The sequence below is a fragment of the Bos grunniens genome, chromosome 17 (genome assembly GCF_055505025.1).
Source record: "Bos grunniens cultivar Pamir isolate PY7600 chromosome 17, Bosgru_T2T1.0, whole genome shotgun sequence".
Lineage (NCBI taxonomy): Eukaryota > Metazoa > Chordata > Mammalia > Artiodactyla > Bovidae > Bos > Bos grunniens.
The window spans coordinates 40173883-40192220 of NC_141181.1; the positions used below are offsets into that span (position 1 = coordinate 40173883).

Consider the following 18338-nt stretch of genomic DNA (forward strand, 5'->3'; position numbering starts at 1 on the left):
GTGAATGATTCCATGGTTGTCTTTGTCAAACACCACCATAATTCCTGGCATTTTACCACCCAAAAAGCAACCCGATAACCATTAGTACTCTCTCCCCATCCTCCCTTTCCCTAGCTCCTGGCAAGTATTAATCCGTTTTGTGCCTACGGAATTGCCTATTCTGGACATTTTGTGTAAATGGAATCTCACAATGGAATACACGCTCTTTTGTGACTGGCTTCTTTCTCTTGGCCTAAGACCTTCAGGGTTCATCTACGCTGCAGCAGGTAATGATACTTTCCTTTGTATTGCAAAATAATATTCCACGGTAGACAGATGCCACATTTTGTTTATCCATCCATCAGCTGATGGACATTTGGGCTTTCCCTGCTTTATGACTGGTATGAATATGCTGTTATCAACTCTCATGCATACATTTCTGCTTGCACACCTGTCTTTAGTTCTCATGGGAATGTATATACCTGGAGCAGAACTGCTCCTTCATAAGATAACGCTTGTCTTTAGCTTGTTTACCTAAGTGGCTACATCACTTACAATCCTATTAGCAGGGTCTGAGGCCTCTAATTTCCCCACATACATCCTTGCCAACACTAATGTCTGTCTTTTCTATTTCAGCCTTCCAAGGTGTGTTTGAAGGTGTTGCTCTGTATTTCCCTAATGACAATTTTTCATGTGCTTACTGGCCATTTACACGTCTTTGGGTAAATATCTATTCAATTCTTTGTTCACTTTTTAATTGGGCTATTTGTCTTCATCACTGCATGTTAAGGATTCTTTATGTATTCTGGATAGAAGGCCCTTTCCAGATACATTATTGGGTAACATTCTCTCCCTTTCAGTGGGCTGTCATTTCACTATCTTGGATAGTAACCTTTGAAGCACAGGGTTTTTAATTCTGATAAAGTTCAACTTACCTACTCTTTTGTTGTGTATGTTTTTATAGTCATATTTAAGAAACAGTTATCTGATCCAAGGTCACAAAGATTTATTAAGATATTTGCTTCTACAAAGAGTTTCTTCTTCTACAGTCGTAGCTCTTATGTTTAAGTCTATACTCCATTTTTAATTATTTTAATTATTTTAGTTATTTTACATATACAGTAAGGTAAGCATTCAACTTCATTCTTTTACATGTAGATATCCAGTTATCCTATCACCCTCTGTTGAAACACACTATTTTCCCCCAGTGAACTGTATCGCTACCCTTGCTAAAGATCAAAGGATCACAATTGTCAGTATTTATGTCTGTACTCTGAGATCTATTCCATTGGTCTACAAGTCCGTCCTCATGCCAGAACCACATAAGGTCTCATTTATGCAGCTTTGGAGCAAGTGTGAAATCAGAAATTGTCAATGTTTCAACCTTATTCTAGTTTCTTGGGTACATGTGAATTTTAGAATCAGCTTGTAAATCTTTGCAGAAAAGCCAGCTTTAAAAAGGATTGCAACGGAACTAAACATCAATTCAGGTAATGTTGCTCCTGTAACAATATTAAGTCTCCTAATCCATGACATGGGATGTTTTTCCCTTTACTTAGGTCTTCCTTAATTTCTTTCAACAATGTTCTGTACTTTTCATTGCACAAATCTTGTACTACGTCGGTTAAATTTAATCCTCTGTCTCGGGTAAGAAAAAATTTTTGTAACCTTAAGGGTACCTTTGAGAACAATTCAAACTATGCGTGCAATTAGATTTCATATATTAAGGGCACAGATAACGGATAATGATTGAAAGAATAAACTAGGCAAGGAAATTAAAACCTTTCTAAGAGGATTCCAAGAAGATTTTAGAACAATATTATGATGTGCTGAGGGTGGGGGTGGAGGGAAGACCTCATTTATGATTCTCAATTGCCCCAATTTAAAACTTACCAATACAGAAATTTAAAGTAGCACCTTCTGATGTTAAACTTTCAGATAAGGTGATGGACTTTCATTTTATTCATCTGCAGCTTTATTTACCACAAACCTTATGAAAGCTATTTACAGACTGAAATCTACATGTAGATCTAAAAATTCAATACAAATAAGAAAGCTAAAACAAAACCATCCCCACTCTCCAGTCCTAAACCCCTTCCTACCCCAGTCATAATATTTTTTGTGCAGGTAGGAAAAGCCAATACAAATGTCTCAAATAATGAGTTTTCTTTAATCCTCATAATGGAAAGTCCTTCTGAATAATGCTAAGATTCACATTTTATTTTATGTATTATAAATGTGTGTGCTGCTGCAGTCCTTAAATAGTAACAGAGAAACTACCCTCCCATTTCTGAAGAGTTTATAATCTGAGTCTAACACGAATGTCTGACATTTTTTTCACTGAAATATTGATCAGCCTGTTATAAGCTGCCCAAGGCCCACAGTACTTCTAACAGGCAAGACTATTTACATTCATTAACCCTAATCAGGCACATACATTTACACTGAAAAAGTCTATTTAGCAAAGGAGTAGAAAGAAATAGGATTTTTCAAAACTGCAGATCTCTGGGTCAGGAAGATCCCCTGGAGAAAGGAACGGCTACCCACTCCAGTATTCTTGCCTGAAGAATTCCATGGACAGAGGAGTCTAGTGGGCTACAGATCATGGAGTCGCAAAGGGTCAGATGACGTCCAGGGTTTCCTCTATTACTCTTAGAGTGAGTCTAAGAAAAGAAACTTGTGTCACATGGTCTGTGCCTCAAGGAGCTTGGAAACTCCAGGACAGACACCATGTTTCCACACGAAGCTGTCACAGGGAAGGCCGTTTCATCTAGCTGGAATTAGGTGACTTTACAGAGAGTCCACCTCAACCTGAGATCTCTTCTCTGTAACTAACAGAGTCAGTGTAACACTCTGACGTCTGCAAGCAACAAGTAAGTTGATGTAATGTTTCGCTTGTGACCAGAACAGGTTTGGGTGAGTCGGAAAGCTTAGGAAAAGGCATCAGGAAATCTCCGGTCTCAGACTCCCAGGGATGAAAGACAATGAGCAGAGAGGAGCCACAGAGATTCAGACTAAGAAAGGGGAAAGCTGCTGGTAGCCAGGCTTCCAGCAACACAGAGCCCAAGAGCCAAAGACTAGGTTTACTGGAGATGAGGGATTGCAGAGGACTTAAAGACACTGAAAGGCAAAAAGGAAGACAGGTTTTCTTCTCCTCTCCTAGGAGCAAGGTGGGCTGGGTGGTATTTTGAAATAGGCAATGTGGTCTTTTCTTTCTTATCAATTCCTTCTACCCTTTCCCCAGGTGTCCAGTGACCTGAATCACCCCCACCTTCAGTCTAGGTCCCCCAGGCTGTCTACAGGCTATCGAGAGAAGACCTGAAGCAAATGTGAGTGATCAGAGGGGTCTTGTATCTTCCCAGGGGAACTATCGGTCGACATCTACATTTCCACAGTCCAAATAAATCTGCAGGTGGTCGGAGGTTTCAGAAATGAAATACACTGGGGCGTGAGGGACAAGACCCAGGGATCCAGGCTCTGCCGGGAGCCCCCTCACTCCTCAGCACCTTCCCCTCACAGTTCCCCCACTTTTCACGCAGAGGTTTCAACCCTCATCACCCCTTCAGGGCTGGCCTTTGCCAAAATCACCTATGAGCTGGTACACGGAACTGCCTTCACCCAGCAAGGAAACAAACAGGCATAAGGGCAGGTGCTGAGGAGACTTACTGCTCAAACCAATCAGAGACCTGCCACATGGATGGCATCTCAGAGCAAACTCCCTCGTAAGAGGAACAAGGAAACACAGGCCCTTCCAGGACTTACATTCGTGGATGCTTTTTTTTCCCGTTTCTACACAAAGAAACATTCAGAGTGAAGTTTTCAACAAACTTGACTATAGGGAAAAAATTCTGGAGCCTTACATCACCTGAAATACTCCAACTGTCATTTGTCAAGAAACCATGATTTGCAAACAACCTTCTAACCTCCCGTTACACTTCCCATGACAAAATCCACATAACCACTGCTATTTTAAAAGGCCCTCAAAAATATAAGTGATCCTCCCCCCACAAAATTCTCTAGTCTTAGACACAAACAGGAACATGTTGCTTTAACCAGGAAGCAGCATTTTTCCAACAATAGATCTTTTCGAGGAAGGACATCCTTTTTTTCAAAAATAGATGTTATTTGAAAGCAACGAAAAGTCATAAAACTGCTATAGCCCTGTAGACAAAAACACTGATGGACCCACAGGAATGCAGTATTCCATGAAAAAGACTTTTTTTAGCCCCAAACATAAACCATGTATCAAACCCAAAAGTATTCTCTAAGTCAGAGGTACTCAACCTTCTGGTCAGTAGGGTCGAGTTTCATGGAAGACAATTTTTCCACAGACTGGGGCAGGGGGGAGGAATGGTTCGGGGGGCGGGGGTATGGTTCAGCCAGTAATGAGAGTGATAGGGAGCTGCAGATGAAGCCTCACTCACTTTGCCCACAGCTCACCTCCTGCTGTGCAGCCTGTTCTTAAAATCTGACCCCGGGGTTGGGGATCCCTGCTGTAGGTCACTGAGGAGAATGACTGCTCACAACCTAAGGAATCCTCTTGCTCAGAGTCTGTAAACACAACCCAGGGCCAACGTGAAGAAGTCAGGAAAGCTTTCCACATCCTGGGCGCCTTCTCTGGTACCTCTTAAGAGCCTCGCTCGGGAGGGAATCAGCCTCAGAGCAAACTTAAGATTCACCAGAACTAGGTTTTAATTCCCCTTGTTTACCAGCATGAGGACTGGCTAAGCACTAAGGGTGTATTTTAACATGACCTTTGAAGAGCTGAGAGAGGAGACCATCCCTCACCTTTCCTGTCCTCCTCCTTCAGAGATGCTCTGCAAATGCAAGCCTCCTCCACAGATGCTCTGCAAATGGAGTGGGCGGGAGGGGGAGGAGGTTTGCTACACTCTACTATGAGAAACAATATATCCTTCTCCTTTAAAGTGAGTTCTTATTTCATATATGAAGCTACATATTTGAACCAGAATCACAAGTAAGGTACAACCTTCCAGTTAGTTACAAGATCAATTTAAGAGGTAAGGTTGATTCCTTTAAAAATACTGCATCTCAATCATCACAGGAACTAAGGCCAAGACCACGCTAGAGGTCCAGGCCCACATGGTGAACCGCCGTGCCAGCCTCTCAGGACCAGAGACTGCAGTGCTGACCCACCGCTCTCTGTTGCCAAGACAACGAGGTACTGCATCTTTCCAGCCTTAGACCACTAGCAAGGAATTACAGTTCTGTCCTGCACAACAATGACAAGGAGGTTAAAAGCCAAACTATCCAAGGCTCAAGCTCCCGGCCACAGCCAGGAGGTGGATGACCGAAGTTGGGGGGACATCTGCTGGCTTTGCTGTGTCTACCCACACCAGGGTAAGCTTAAAAGTTAAGGTAAGCTTAACCACTAGCAGAAGCCGTGGTTCTCTAACTAAAACATTTAAAAACCACCCTTGGAAGGTAATGAAAAGAACATGTGCTCTGGTGTCCTCCTCCCCAATGCTGCAAAGGCCTGCAACCCTGGATGTGTTACTGAGATACTATTTGCATACCAGCATAAAGGTCATCTGGAAGAAGGTATGACAACCCACTCCAGTATCCTTGCCTAGAGAATCCCATGGACAGAGGAGCCTAGCAGGCTACAGTCCATGGGGTCGCAAAGAGTTAGACAGGACTGAAGTGACTGGGCACACGTGCATGCACGACTCTTCTTCTTGACTGGGTCATATGACTAAAAGACATAGAGCCTCATAATGACACATGGCACATACAGACCCTCGGGAAGCAGGGCAGCTGATTTCATGACCTGTGAGATTTGCAGAAAGGCAGGCACACAGTAACATCAATAATTACAAACTTTTAAATACTACCAAAACTTATATACTTTAGAATTTGTATATATCAATGCATCCTTTTCATATGTTTATGTGGCCAAAAAATAAGTCAAATTAATTATTTATAAAACATGCAAAAGGCCCCTGGATGACCATCTGTATTAATCCAGCTTTTATACCACGGATGGTATAAAGGGAGCCCACCAGCCTCAGAGCACAGACCTGCCTGCGCTTTTCGAGCCTGTCACCACCTGCTCCCAAAGCCCCCCAGGCTGCCTTCCCAATAAAGCCCCCACCAATAGTCTTTGCACCGCTCCCATACAGACAGCTGGCAGGGGGGGGCCCAGCCTAACACAGAGTCCCTCGAACACACTGGCCCTCCTCACCCCTGGGAAAGTGTCCTACAACTCTACCCACCGGCAGCAGGGACTGCTTCGTGAGCCACCCACATGGGCCCCCACGTGAGATCTGTGCAGCCACTTTATATTCCATCTCCTCCGACAGAGAAGAAACACCTCAAAGTCACTGTTTTACATGTTTTTCTAATCTCTGCATCTAGCAACAGGCTGTGCCGCAAAGAGGGAACAGGGCCACACTCCTGCAGAGCCGATGGTATCCATGACCTGCACACATGGTGAGCTCGACCCCGGGGAGTAACTGGGACAGAGGGCAGGGGAAAAGCTGTTCTCAGCCCCTGTACCCAGACAGGCTGAGGCAATTCTGCATGTGGCCACCAGGGGGCAGAGAGGACTAGCAGTTCTTCAAGGCCTTACACACCTAAGTAGGAGATGGATCTTCACATCATCCCTTAGGGTTGTGCAGAGACCACGACCATCCTTTCTCCTCTGTCCCTAAAGAAAGGGCATGGGGGATGGGAGACAGGCCCACCAGCACTCTTGATAAAATCATTTCATTTCTATCATCCCCACGAGGAAAAAGTCATATTTTAAACCTGTCCTCGACCCCAACCCCTCACAACTTGGTAAAGTACCAGAGCCTTTAAAACAAAAATATTCCATACTGTGATAACTGCTGTCATCACATACTTCAGGGAAATGTTACGGAAAAATCCATGGTGGACTGTTATGCTTTTGAGTAAAACTTTTTTTTTTGACTGTGTTATAATCAGTTTTTTGGACTTCCCTGGTGGCTCAGACAGTAAAGCATCTGCCTACAATGCGGGAGACCGGGTTCGATCCCTGGGTCAGGAAGATCCCCTGGAGAAGGAAATGGCAACCCGCTCCAGTACTCTTGCCTGGAAAATCCCATGGACGGAGGATCCTGGTAGGCTACAGTTCATGGGGTCGCAAAGAGTCGGACACATCTGAGTGACTTCACTTTCACTTAATCAGTTTATTAACTGTGTACAGTATTGTAAAATACTTGTAAAATATCAATAGGAGAAACTGTGAGGGGATATATGAGAACTCTTTGTACCAGCCTCTCAACTTTTCTGTAAACCTAAAACTGTTCTAAAAATAAAGTACCTTTAATTAATTTTTATTGGCGTATAGTTGATTTATAAGGTTGTGTTAGTTTCTGCTATATGGCAAAGTGATTCAGTAAACTTTGCTCTTAAACAAAGTTTAACTTTGTTCTTAAACAGCAATTTCAACCTAAATCTTATGAAGGCTGTTTCTGAGTTTACTATAACTTACACCCAAAAGGAAGACCATGCCCCAGAGCTGCGATTTCATTCAAATTCACAAGTCAAAATGCAGGAAAATCTGTGATTATATTCCAGTCATCTACAACTCGGTTTTGAGGCATTTCTTCAGCCCTGGACTCTTGAGCAACTGCATCTTTTTAAGACAGGCGGATAAGGAATTCTAGAAGTAAAAGATACTGATTTAAGTTATTGCGTTTGTCCAAAACTACCTCAAGGGTTCTTTAGAGCTTTTAAAAAAATAAGAGTTTTTGAATAGTTCCTAAACTTCACACAGAAGTAATTCTAAGGTAATTACCTTTTGAATTAACCATGAAAATTACAAAAGAGACCTCAGAGTTAGGCCGAGCACACCCTTGCCCCATGCTTCCTCTGCTTCCAGGTGGCAGGGAGCCCAAAGTGTCACATTTCAGGGGAGATGAGCTGAAGAAGGCAGAAAAGTACTTCCTAAATTCTAAGAAGCAGTGGAAGTACCACATCATCCTCAAAGTTTCTCTCTTATTGAAGAACACTTAAGAGTTAAATGATTCAGCAACAACCGCCATCCCGAGGTAGTTTCTATGCTCCTAAATGAGCAGTTATGTTTAGCAACTTAGACACCCATCGCACGCTGCGTCCATTGCCCTGTCCCAGGGGAAAACAGCCATGGAAGCAAGTATTGTTTTTGAGGATTAAAATTTCTCACTGTGTGTGTGTTTGTCACTCAGTCGTGTCCAATTCTTTGTGATGACACAGACTGTAGCTCACCAGGCTCCTCTGGCCTTGGGATTCTCCAGGCAAGAATACCAGAGTGGGTTGCCATTCCCTTCTCCAGGGAATCTTCCAAACCCAGGGATCAAACCCAGGTCTCCTGAATTGCAGGTGGATTCTTTACCATCTGAGCCACCAGGAAAGCCCAAAATTCCTCATTAGAAAAATCAACAATGGTAACTAAAAACTCATCCTGGGGACAGATAAGAAAAATATCAAGTGGCTAAATCACAGAGTCAGTATGAGCTTCAGAGCTGATCTTTCCCCTTCAGAACAATGCCCATGACCAAGCCGACAGCTCCCCGGAATTCACATCTCTCAGGCAGCGAGAACAAACATCAAAACAGATCTTTTGAAATAACTCTCTTATTTTAATCTCTCAGACTGCAAAATACGTAGTCAAATGTTAACTGCCCATGTATATAGATTAACACTCTAGAAAATGATTTGCCACGAACTGAATGCCAGCCTGGCTTTTGTTCTCTGTGAATAAGTGAGCAGGTAGTGAATGAGCACATTTTAAGTTAACATTTAAAATGTTGATTAAGTACAACTGAAAAGGTAAATCAGCTATACACACACATGCACACAATGCCCCCAACTCATATAAAATGATTCCTGGACCATCTTCCATTTCTTTTTTTTTTTTTTAAAGGAGCTATACATGCCCCCTGTGCCCAGTCCTCCTCTAAGGACACAGTTAAAACCTTGGGCCCGGGGTGGCACTCTTTCCCAGGGATGGTGTGGCTCCGATTAAGCCCTGCAGAAAACGAGCTGGTGTGGGGTGGGAGGGGGGGCCACGGCCCACTGAAAACCTGGCAACAGGGGCCCAGAGCTGCAGAACCACCCTCAGGACGCCTGCAGGTCCAAAGACAACCTAACTGCAGACGACCGGGCCCAGGTCAGCATCCCCACAGCGGTGGGTTCACACAGTCCTGGGAAAACAAAAGCCAAGCGGAACAGGTCACCGAGGACGCACAGGCTCTCCGCAGAAAGGAAGCGCTTCCGGATGAAAGCAGGTTTTAAATATAGAAACCTCATTGCTGCCATTTTTCTAGGACAAAAGACAAAAATAATTGGACATCTGTTTTTCCCATCTTGAATGTTTTACCAAGGAGTCAACCACCAGGAGTATTACTTAGTCTCAAACTTCTCTGTTTCTCAGGAGGACAGGAGAAGCACACAGAAATATTCTGCAGACACGGTTAAGCTTTCCAACTCTGTTTGTCAGAAACGAACTAAATGCTAAAGACATTTTAGGTACCGTTCAAAATTGATCTCTTTCAGATCTGTCCATAGAGATGAAGTGGCTGGGCGAGGGGAAGTTTAACCATCCCATCAGATAAACACTAGGGGCGGGGGCGGGGTGGGGGCACAGTTCACAAAAAAGGAAGTGCATTACTAGACTGCAGAGAAGACGTAAGGACCAGTAAACATACATATACAATACTACTAAGGGAGTGCTCCTTTAGAAAGAACCACAGCTGTAATTTCTGAAGCATCCTGCCTCTTGATGATGTTTCAAACTCTGCTTGGACACTAACGTCTAACATCTTTATCTTACATCTGTCCTACCTCCCACAACTGTACAGGGGGTATCACCCACCCCTGACAGCCTAAATCTGCAGATGTGTCCACTTGATCTATATGATGGACTCCATCACGTTCATAATTATGCAGCATAAATCAAGAGACCTTTGGCCGTCACAACAGCAACGTGCGCTCGCTCGCTCTTACACACACACACACACACACACACACACACACACACAGCCCTTTGGGCATCATTACCAAGATGCTCCAGAAACCAGAAGGAAGCAAAGAGCCCTTGGTGAATTTAGTTACCACAGAGGAGCCATTACAGCCAAAAGGGGAATGAGAAGGAAGGCAAAAGGGGCCCTCGCCCCCACATTTCCTAAACTACGTTCATAACCCAGAATGGCTGGCACTGAGATCAAAGCAACAAAGGGGAGATGGGTTTGCTGACCAGCTACTTCATCCCAGAACTAGAACATCCCCGTAGAAAGAAGGAAATGGAGGCTGTGAAATTTCCTTTTCCAGGTAAAGGACAAATTTCAAAGAGGCCCAGTGAAGGGGTTCCAAACATAGGTCCATAGCAAAGTTTTCACCAGCATTTGGCAAAGTGAAAGAACAAAGATGCTGCGTGAGATTCCTGATGAGCTGAAGGTACTTAACTTACAGAGCTCACTGGTCCAGTGGTTAAAAACGCACCCTGCAATGCAGGGGATGCAGATGTGATCCCTGGCCGGGGAACTAAGATTCCACATGCCATGGAGCAACCAAGCCCACATGCCACAACCAGAGTCCGCGTGTCACAAGGAAAAGAGCCTGCATGACGCCACAAGGATCCTGTGTGCCCCAACTAAGACCCGACCGACACAGCTGAATAAATAAATACAATATAACTTTAAAAAAATAAAGAGCTTGACTTTTGGGGAAGATCATACCATTTTTTTTGCTTTTATAATGTCATCCTTTGAAATCACATTGATACGAGATGATATAACTCATTGCTCTGTCTAGTATCACTAGTACAAGAAATTTTCTATAATTGCCCACATTATGTTGGCACCTCAATTTCTGAGTGGTGGTCAGGAAGATCAAGGGTCTGATTCATGAAATCCAAGAACCTGGGGCACCCACCTAAGAGCCTGCTAAATGTGGGGATGAGAAGTGACTACAAAGTCCCCGAATTATTCACTTCTTCCAAATCTCATTCTCAAAACTTTCCAGAGAAAAAGCACTCTAGGCATTTTGACCCTCCCCCAAAGAGACCCTCCCTCCAATACATTTTTATTAAAGAAACCTCTAACATTATAATCTTCTGGTGGAATACTGGGCCTTCAAACAGAATGGAAATTTTGCATAAAACATGGCAAGATGCTCTGGGCAGGGCAGGGGGTTGTGGCGAGCCTGCGGGCACCTCTCCCCTGGCTTGGCTGAGTGACTGGTCTCAGCCCGCTGCCCAGCCCCAGCCTGGCTCTGCGCCCTCAGCAGCCACTCAGCCTCTCTGGTTGTTTGCTCACCTGCAAGGTGGAGATGGTGACAGTACCTGAATGAAGATTTTCGCAAGGCGCTGAGGGCAGCACCCTGCATAGAACAGTCACCTTTCTGAGCACCAGCTACTATTTTTATTACTCCGTTTTGAAGGGCAATGATGGAAATCTTAAGACAGTCCGGTGCCACAGGGTGGAGGAGACAAGCTGCAGAGACCTCTGAGGGATGTGCTTGGAACAGCACTGGAGTTTTTCCTTTTTGTTTCCTCCGGGAATTTCTCGTTTCAGAGCAAAACACAATGCTGCAAGTTCAATGATACAGAGCTTAAGCAGCAGCAAATGACTGGACTTGAAAATAAAGAATCCTAAACACAATTTGTTTTTCCTAACACCAATGATGACTTCTATTTAGTTCCAGGTTTCAACAGAGACTAGGGGGAGAGACGATCCTAAAATCTGGTTTGTTTAGATGTTACCCCTCCCCGGCTCACAGACAAGCCAAGGCATGGAAGACCCACTCTGCACAGCCCCGCATGGGTGCCGACCTGGAGATGCGAAGACGGTACCATACAGCCTTGGTCCTCAAAGACACACTCGTCCATACAGAACAGATGACTGCTGAGGACCTAGTGCACAGCACAGGGAGCTCTACTCCACATCCTGTGATAAACCATCACAGAAAAGAACAGGAAAAAGAATGGATACATGTACACGTATAAACAAATCACGGTGCCGTATGCCCGAAACTCACACAACACTGTAAACCAACTATACCCTAATAAAAACTTTAGGGAAAAAAAAACAGGATAATCAACAAAGAATTGTTGTTGTTAAGTCGCTAAGTTGTGTCAGACTCCTTACGACTCCACAGACTGCAGCACGCCAGGCTCCTCTTTCCTCCACTATCTCCCAGAGTTTGCTCAAATTTATGTCCATTGAGTTGGTAATGCCATCCAACCATCTCATCCTTTGCCACTCTCTTCTCCTTCTCCAACAAACAGTTAGAAATAAGAAAAAAAAAAAAGTCACTCCGTCTATAAAAGCAGATAAAACTCCCTCACAGACAACTACAATGTGAGACAGAAATTCACTTAAAAGTCACGAGCATCAGAAAACGAGCTTTCTAACTCCCAACTTGAACAAATGCTCTCTGCCAACCCACCATCACTGCCAGCTGTTCATCAGAAGGTTTATCTGAGGACTTCCCTGATGGTCCAGTGGTTGGGGTTCTATCCCTGGTCCAGGAAGATCCCACATGTAACTAGAGTAGTCCCCACTCTCTCCAATTAGAGAAAGCCCACATTCAGCAATGAGGATCCAGCTCAGCAAAAAATAAATAACTTAAAAAAAATAGTAATAATAAAGTTTATCTGAATCACATCACACACGTGCTCCTGGGGGCCCGGAACCCTCACACATGTACGATGTGAGCTAAGGACACCAGAAATCCTAAGTATCTGTAACCTCACTCTTCACAACTTGCCATCAGGTACCCACCACGCACAGGAAAATGTGATTAGACTCTATATTTAGCTTCAAGTCCTTTTACTACTAAAAAAAGCAGTTCATTCCCAAAGCACATTTTTATTGAGTTATTTAAATTTATTACACTTCAATAAGTAAAATATACAGCAATGCCCTGTGACAAAAAGTCAAATAAATTCGCATGCCTCTGGGGATGAACCCCAACAGAGCAGAACCACTGGCCATGCTGAACTCTGGGGCCTGGCCTCTCACTGCCCTGCATCCCACCTGCTATCAGAGCTGAGCGCCAGTGATACAATGAATTAGGGTCAGAGTCAGACAGAGGAGATGGGCAGGTTGGGGCATAACCGCTCCCTCTCTGGGCACGGGCCTCACACCACCATCCACGGTCACTTCCAGCAGCTGACCAACCACAGAAGCTGCAAGTGCCTGAAGAGTATCTGTACGGCCAACAGGCACATGAAAAGATTCCCAGCGTTGCTAATTACTAGAGAAATGCAAGTCAAAACCACAATAAAGTATCACCTCACACCAGTAGAACAGCCATCATCAAAAAGTGTTTAAATAACAGTAAATTTTTTTCTCAGCCTAAGATGCTTGTCTCCAGGATACAGAATTCTGACGGATGGTCTCTTAATACTTTGAAATTATTCCTGTCTTTGACTTCCATTATTAAGAGTTAAGTAGTCTTGTGTCATTCTAACCATCATTTCTTTGCAAGTAATTTGTCTTTTTCACTGATTTCTTTTAAACTATTTACTTCGGAGATGCAACTCAAAAACTACAATAAGGTACCACCTCACACCAGTCAGAATGGCTGCCACTAAAAAGTCTACAAATAACAAATGCTGGAGAGGGTGTGGAAAAAAAAGAAACCCTCCTACACTGTCAGTGGGAACGTAAATTGGTGATGCTCCTGTGGAAAACGGTATGGAGGTTTCTTTAAAAACTAAAAACAGAGCTACCATATGATCCAGCAATCCCATTCCTGGGCAGATATCCAGAAAAAACCATCACTGGAAAAGACACATGTACAACAATGTTCATTGCTTCACTATTTACAACAGCCAGGACATAGAAGAAACCTAAATGTCCATCCACATGCGTGCTAAATCGCTTCAGTCATGTCTGACTCTATGTGACCCTATGGACTGTAGCCCACCAGGCTCCTCTGTCCACAGCGATTCTCCAGGCAAGAATACTGGAATGAGTTGCCATGCCCTCCTCCCCAGAGGATCTTCCTGACTCAGGTATCAAACCCACGTCTCTTTTGTTTCCTACACTGGCAGGCAGGTTCTTTACCATTAGGGCCAACTGGGTAACCCATCCATCCACAGAGGAATGGATAAAGATGTGGCACATACATGCAATGGAATATTACTCAGCCATATAAAAGAATGAAATAATGCTATCTGCAGCAACACGGATATACCTGGAGACTGTCACACAGTGAAGTCAGACAGACACAAACAGATACCATATGATCTCACTTACATGTGGAATCTAAAACACGACACAAATGAACTTATCAACAAAACAGAAACAGACTCAGACGCAGAACAGACTTGTGTGCCAGGGGGAGGGGGTTTGGGAGTGGGGTGGACCGGAAGTTTGGGATTAGCAGATGCAAACTATTATAAATAGAATGGATAAACAACAAGGTCCTAATGAACAGCACAGGGAACTATGTTCAATATCTTTTAATAAACCACAAAGGAAAAGAATATGACAAAGAATGTACACATGTGGATAACTGAATCATTTTGCTCTACGGTAGAAATTAACTCAGCATTGTAAATCAACCACACATCAATAATTTTTTTTAAGACTATCTAAAAACACATTCTTTTTGCATATTATCACTAGCAGTTTTTCTGAATACCCAACACCCAGAACTAAGCCTAGTGAACAAGTTGGTTCTTTGTTCCAACAGGGACAAAAGTAAAATACAATGATATGAAGTAAAGAGATAACCTAAGATGTTCACAAGAAACAGTCTAAAAATATTCTGACCAATAGCACCAGGTTTTCATACAAACTGTATCACTTGGAAATATGACAAACGCTAGGGATGACATTTAAGTACATTAATCTCTGCCTTACTTTAAATTTCACTTCATGATAGCAAAGCCTCATTTTTAGTAGAAAAAGTTAATAAATCAAAATCAAACATGAGATAATTATGGAATTCAATCTACTACATTAGACTACTTGTCCAATGTGTCATTTAAGCCTCCTGAACTCTAAAATATATGGTGGATAAAGACTATCTGTTACATTTCTTATTCTTCTGGGCCCAAAGCACAGTTTTATTCCTGAAGGTAATTATTAGAGGTTATTGAAGTGGCCCAAGTGTAACCTTTGAAATCCCTTGCTTCATCACGCAGGTGAGATTCTACCAGTTACATACATAGGCCTCACCCAAGGGGGCCAACTACCTTCTGAGTAGAATATTCAGTGCAAAAATCTGAAACACAGAAAACAGTCTGGTATAGCAGTAAAGTCCTGCTCACACCCCCAAACATTCATGTTGATCCTACCTCCAGTATGAGTGACCTGAGTGAAAATTAAATGTTTACAAATTTTAAAAGACCAGGAAAAAAAAAAGGGGGGATGAGTACTATTTCTTCTGTACCATCTTTTGTTAGTCTTTTCTGAAGAGTAAGCCATCCAAGCACACATACAGAATCACACACACAACAACCACACCCCCAGGTTTTTCAACTCTCAACACTGCACTCTCCCCATCACTTCCAATTCTCTTCTTAGAAACACAGGAGCTTCTGGCCGACCATCCTTCACTTGATCTTCAAAGTCCTCACAGCAAAGGTCTGTCTCTGCCAGGGTTCTGGAGTGACAGGTATATCCCTTTTCTCTACTATCTGTTTATTAAACAACCTTTTGGAATCTGATCTTTGCCCTTAAGTCTGCAGAAATTCCCTTCTCTGAGATCACCAACAATCACTTTTCAAAAAAGTAGCATTGCCTGTTCCCCCGTGCCAAGCACTGTTCTAGATGCTAGGGGTATCCTCACATACAAACCACACAAAACTCCTGACCTGTTGATAGGCCAGTCCAGTGGGAGGGAAGAGACTGACTAAGCAGTAAGAAGGCAAGACAGCAAAGGGAGGAGAGTACAGAACGGCAGGGAAGAGGCGGCACTGCCCACCCTTCCCCCGGGTCTCCGGGCCCCTCAAGGGGGCGTGAAGGCTGCACAAGTCTCCCTAAGGTCAGTACTGGGCTGGGCTCCTCTTTATAAGGCTCCTTTCACTTAGAAACTGTGCCCACTCTCAGCCCATCTTTACAAGTAACTCCTCAACCTTGACTGTCCTTATAAAGGACCAGTCACCCCCGATTAGTTACTGGAGCATCACTTCAAATGGCAGCTGAAATGCACACTAAATCCTCCCCCATCACCAGGACTAGCTACGTATTCTGATTCCTCTTCTGTCCAAGTTCAAGTTCTGCCCAGCCCTTCCAACAAAAACCCAGTAAGTTATCTTTCAAATGTAGTCACTACTTGAAGCAGCTCTTCTCTTTTTTCACACATTTAGTTTTTGCAATCCTGTTAAGCTTCCCATCATTCTTTTTCCATTCTATTTCCAGTGACATGGGCAGTTTCCAGGCTCTCTCCCCGATTATGCATCACACAAACAAAATAAGGGGCCTGTACAGCTTTACAGGCTGTTGTCACTTCCATTAGGGGAACACTTTGGTCCATCACTGATCTCCATCTCATCACACAAGCGGTTGGTGCACCTGAGGCCCCACCTCAGCCTCCTCCCACTTCCTGTGTCCCAGCCTCCACTGGAGGCTCTTCTGCCTCCCAGCCTCCTACCCAGCCCAACCTGATGGGCACCTCAATGCATATCCTCCGAGATGCCCATTCATACCACACTGCTGTGGCCTGACCTTCCTCATCTTTTAAGCATCAGCCATAAGCAACTGACTATATGTTTGTTTGTACCGCTGGCATTTTTCAACATACATATGAAATGTCTCTGGGAACAAGGCAATATGGGCAATACTAGGTAAGACCATATGCTACCAGGAGGAACTCTATCTTGTGCCTCTTTCTACTTGACATCAACACTCAGAAATGTCTAGAAATGGTGGAATCCAGAACCTGAGCAGATGAAAGCTCTGTGGCCGGCAGCCACACCAGCTTCTGTAGTCTGGCTGGTCCTGAGGCTCGGATCACTTCACCAAGTGATGCACTGAGATCCTGATGCAGAAGAAAGATGCACACACGAGTCTGGTCACTATTACATGCAGAACACGAGGAGCTTTCCTCCCAGGATGTGCACCCTTCACCTGCCACCCCCCGCCCCACCACACTCCCCACATGTCTCCTACCAGAGCTGCTAAGGGCTCCAGTTTGAGCCCCTGCTCTTTCCTTACCTCCCTGGTGGACTAACTCATAACTGGCCAGTTCCGACGCCCAATTTCTTATTTATCTTCCTTCAATTATTTTGGTTTTAACTGATTTCTCGTAATCTCTGCAATTTTTTTCTTTTAAATCTTCCACAATATCAACTGCCTAGAGTTTGATGGTACAAAGTCCAACATGCTTAAAAACAAACAAAAAAAAAAAACCTGCTTCTTCTATACTCAATCTGACATGAATTCTTCACTAATGATAATCCGAGTCTGAAAATTTTTAGACAAAGAGTTGATATGTTTAATTCTATTCATGTATACACATATACGTTCCAGCTGAGCTATTTCAAATCCTAGATGATGATGTTGTTAAAGTGCTGCGCTCAATATGCTAGCAAGTTTGGAAAACTCGGCAGTGGTCACAGGACTGGAAAAGGTCAGTTTTCATTCCAATCCCAAAGAAAGGCAATGCCAAAGAAATGTTGAAACTACTGCACAACTGCACTCATTTCACATGCTAGCAAGGTAATGCTCCAAATCCTCCAAGCTAGGCTTCAGCAGTACATGAACGGAGAACTTCCAGATGCACAAGCTAGATTTAGAAAAGGCAGAAGAACTAGAGATTAAACTGCCAACATTCGCTGGATCATAGAAAAAGCAAGAGAATTCCAGAAAAACAACTACTTCTGCTTCATTGACTACACTAAAGCCTTTGACTGCGTGGATCACAACAAACTGGAAAATCATTAAATAGATGGGAATACCAGACCACCTTATCTGCCTCCTGAGAAGCCTGCATGCAGGTCAAGAAGCAACAGAACTGGACATGGAACAACAGACTGGTTCCAAATCGGGAAAGGAATACGACAAGGCTGTATACTGTCACCCTGCTTATTTAACTTCTAAGCAGAGCACATCATGTGAAATAGTGGGCTGGATGAAGCACAAGGTGGAACCAAGATTGCTGGGAGAAATATCAATAACCTCGGATATGAAGACGATACCACCCTTATGGTAGAAAGCGAAGAGGAATTAAAAAGCCTTTTGATAAAGGTGAAGGAGAGTGAAAAAGCTGGCTTAAAATTCAACATTCAAAAAACTAAGATCATGGCATCCAGTCCCATCACTTCATAACAAATAGATGGGGAAACAATGGAAACAGTGACAGACTTTATTTTCTTGGGCTCCCAAATGATTATTGCAGATGGTTACTGCAGTCATGAAATTAAAAGACGCTTGCTCTTT

The 18338-nt window shown here is 43.6% G+C and overlaps 1 protein-coding gene across 12 annotated transcripts in view; it reads right to left on the reverse strand.

Annotated features, from left to right (window-relative positions):
• Positions 1-18338, reverse strand: part of RAPGEF2 (Rap guanine nucleotide exchange factor 2) — a 273052-nt gene that overhangs the window by 189739 nt on the left and 64975 nt on the right. The window lies entirely within an intron of this gene.